This window comes from Rhinopithecus bieti, unplaced genomic scaffold (genome assembly GCF_001698545.2).
Source record: "Rhinopithecus bieti isolate Rb0 unplaced genomic scaffold, ASM169854v2 scaffold_23925, whole genome shotgun sequence".
NCBI lineage: Eukaryota > Metazoa > Chordata > Mammalia > Primates > Cercopithecidae > Rhinopithecus > Rhinopithecus bieti.
This window is the reverse complement of record NW_016811042.1, coordinates 930,922-935,008: the sequence shown is the minus strand read 5'-3', so window position 1 is coordinate 935,008 and position 4,087 is coordinate 930,922.

Sequence of the window (4,087 nt, the reverse complement as noted above, 5' to 3'; positions counted from 1 at the left end):
TTTTGGATTTAGTAAAAAAAGAAAACAAAACAATTCTGCATTTAATGAGTTGACTGTGTGGTTTTTGCTCTTTTTTTTATTAGTATCGTGCATTACATTACTGAAACAGCTAGATTTGGTCTACTAGTTGACTGTTTCTGTTTTCTATAAATTTCGTGGTTTTGTTTTTTTATTATATGTTCTTTACTTCTTTCTTTGGTTAAATATTTTTAAATGTAACATCTCAATTTCTTCAATAATTTTTGAATTACATCTTTTAGTTATTTTCTTAGGGGTCAATCTAGGGTTTATCTTATATATCTTAATTTATAAGAATCTACTAAGGAATCTAATTCCAATTAATGTAAAAATATTACTTCTTTATTACTCTATTCCCTTTTCCTCATTTTTCATGGTGTTATTGTTCTACATATCACATCTATATATGTTACAAACCCAACAATACATTGTTATAATTATTAATTCAGGTAATTTTGTATCTTTTAAGTAAGCTGAGTGAAGAAAAATGAGCATGTCAAAGAGTTGGCTATATAATCTTCTCGTTTTACATCGCTGGCTCTCTTTACTTCTTTCTGAATATTTGAGTTACCATTTGGTGTCATTTCCTTTCTCAAATTTAGCTTTGCTCCCATATGCCTTCCTTGTGCTGTTATTGCCAAACCTATTCAATTTCTATATGTTTTGAGTCCAACAGTTATACACATATTGTTTTATGTATTTGTTTTTAAAATAAGGTAAAAGAAAAAATATGTAATTGTACTCTCTTTTATCATCACCTACATAATTACTTTTACTGGAACTCTGATTTTTTGCGTGAATTCACATTCCTGTCTGGTGTTACTTGCTTTCAGCTCAAAAATTTTCTTTAGTATGTCTTGTAAGGTGGATCTGTTAGCAATGAATTATTCCAGTTTTGTTTATCAGGAAATGTTTTATTTCACCTTCATTTAAAAAAACTATTTAAATAGACTTGTTTTCTAAGTAGTTTCAGTTTACAAAAAAAAAAAAAATCAGTGAAAAGTATTAAATCTTCATATGCTAATCATCTCCATCAATTTCTCCTGTTTTTAGCTTCTCATATTAGTGTGGTACATTATTATACTTGACAAATCAATTTTGGTACATTATTATTAACTTCAGTTCCTGATTTACACTAGCATTTACTCTGTGTTGTACATTCTGTGGGTTTTGACAAATGTGTAACATGTATTCACTATTACATTAACATACAGAATAATAGTTTCACTGTCCTAGAAATCCCTTTTGTTGAGTATTCTCTTTCTCTCTCCTCTCAAACCTCGGGCTACCACTGATATTTTTACTGCCTCCATACTTTTGCCTTTTTCAGAAAGGCAATCGTATGTTGGAATCATACAGTATGCAGTCTGTTCCCATTAGCTTGTTTCACCTAGCAATATGCATTTAAGGCTCCTCCATGTCTGTTTATGACTTAATAGTTTACTTTTATTGCTAAATAATATTTCATTGTATGGATGTACCATAATTTGTATGTCAATCACCCTATTGGAGGACATCTTAGTTCTTTCTAACTTTTGACATATAAATAAAGCTGCTATAAACATTTGTATGCAGGTTTTTGTGTGGGTGTAAGTTTTCAACACATTTGGGTAAATACCCAGCAGTGCAATTGCTGGATCATATGGTAAAAGTATGTTTAGTTTTGCAAGAAACCATCACTCTTCCAAAGTGACTGTAACATTTTGCATTTCCGCAAGTAATAAATGAGAGTTTCTGGTGCTCCACATCCTTGCCAGGATTTTGTGTTGTATTTTGGATTTTGGCCACTCTAATAGGTGTGTAGTAGTATCTCATTGTTGTTTTAATGTGAAATTCCCTAATAATATAAGATGTTGAATATCTTGTTCTATGCTTATTTGACATCTGTATATTTTCTTTAATGAGGTCACATTTTTATAAAATATTTTTTTCTGGATATAAGTTTTTTGACTTTTTCTCTTTCTTTCAGCACTTTGAATATGTCATCCTATTGTTTATGGCCTCCATTTTTCTAATAAGTCAAATATTAATCTTATTTGGGTTATTTTTCTCTTTCTGCTTTCAAGGTTTTATCTTTACTTTCTCTTTTGATATTTTGAATGTGATGTGTCTGGTGTAAATATATTTGTACTTTTATCCTACTTGCCTATTGTGCAATGAAAGACATAAAAAATAAGGTTAAAAGGAAATAAACATAAAGGAGCCAGGAATTTTTGGTTTTAAAAGTTCCCAGTGATTCCAGATGGCAAATATTTCTGTAATTAACAAGTAGCTTCTAAGCTAAATAGAAATTTGGGTAATTGTAAATGTAGCTTCTGTGAAATGGAAGTCTCTGCATAGATATATCTTTCATTTCACTTGAGAAAACACTTAGGAGTGTTTGTTGGGTGATAAGGTAAGTTTATGTATGTTAAACTTTATAAGAAATTGGATGATTGTTTTTGCAATGATATTACAAAGGGGCATGTAGAAACTTTGGGGAATAGTGGAAATATTCAACTTATTAATTATGATGATGGTTTCACAAGTGTCTATATATAACAGATTCATCCATTAGTATATTTTGAGTATGTGGAGGGTTTGTGTGTGTGTGTCAATTAACCCCAGTAAGTTGCTAAACAATTTTTTAAATACATTCCAATTTTCTTTGTGTTTCCTTCCTTTGCATATGTATTATTTTAAATTGGGTGTTTAATTTTCAAAATTTTTGAATTTTCAGATGTCTTTCCAATTTTATTTTATTTTAATTTTCTTGTCAGAGAACATACTATGTATGGTTTAAATCCCTTAAAATTCTGAAAAACTGTCATCACCCAGAACTCTGTCCTATCTTGGTAAACCTATATGCATTTGAAAATAATATACATTCTCCTGTAGTTGAGTGTAGTGTCTACAAATGTCAATCAGGTCAGGTTAATTGACAGTGTTGTTCAAGTCTTCCATGTCATATATATGCATATATATTCATATTCTGCCTGTTCTATCAATTACCAAGAGAATATTGTCCATTTATTAACACGAAATGCCCCTCTTTATCTCTGGCAACATTCCTTGTTATGAAGTCTACTTGTCTGATATTAATATATCAACTCTAGCTTTCTTTTGGTTAGTGTTTACACTAATTTTTCATCCTTTTACTATTAATCTGTTTGTGTCTTTATATATTTACATTTTGTTTCAAATAGACAACATTTACCTAGATGTTATTTTTTAAACCCAGTCTGACATTTTCTTTATAATTGAAGTGTTTAGGTCACTTACATTTGATGTAGTTGTCAATAAAATTGGTTTAGACCCTCCATTTTGTTTTATTTTTTTACTAAATCTAAAATCCTATCATGATAAAAAAAAAAAGACACCAGGAATAAATGGAAGCTTCTTTAACCTGATAAAAGGCAGCTGTAAAAAACTAACAGCTAATATCATGCTATTATGATCATTTGCAGATGATACGATTTTATATGTGCAGGAAATCTTAAAGAAGCCACTAGTTAATATTTAGTTAATTATTTAGAAAATAATAAAAGATTATTTTTCTAATCTTTTATTTGTTCCTCTTTTCTTTTGTTCCTGTCTTTTTAAGAAGGATTAAATACATTTTATAAATTTTTTCTCCAGTTTTGGCTAGCTAGTTATATCTTTCATTTTATTTTTGAGTGTAGCTGTCCTCAGGTTTACAATATACATCTTGAATTTATTGTTGTCTACCTTCAAATTATATAACACCATTTTACATGTAGTCTAAGACCATTATATTTTAATTTACCCTCTTCTCATCCCTCATTTGAATAGATTTTACTTTGACACAAGTTATGAAACTCCAAATTTATTATAATTTTTGCTTTAAAATGTAGTCATCTTTTAAAGTGATTGAGATGTTGACTATTTCTTCCATATTTTACTCACGTATTTACCACATCCAGTGCTATTTATTTTTGTGTATAGATATGAATTCCAGCTTGTATTATTTTCCTTCGGCCTAAAGAATTCCTTTAACATTTGTTAAGGTACATAGTTGTTGGTGATGGAATCTCTCACCCTTTTTTTTTTTTTTTTTTTTGGAAACCCC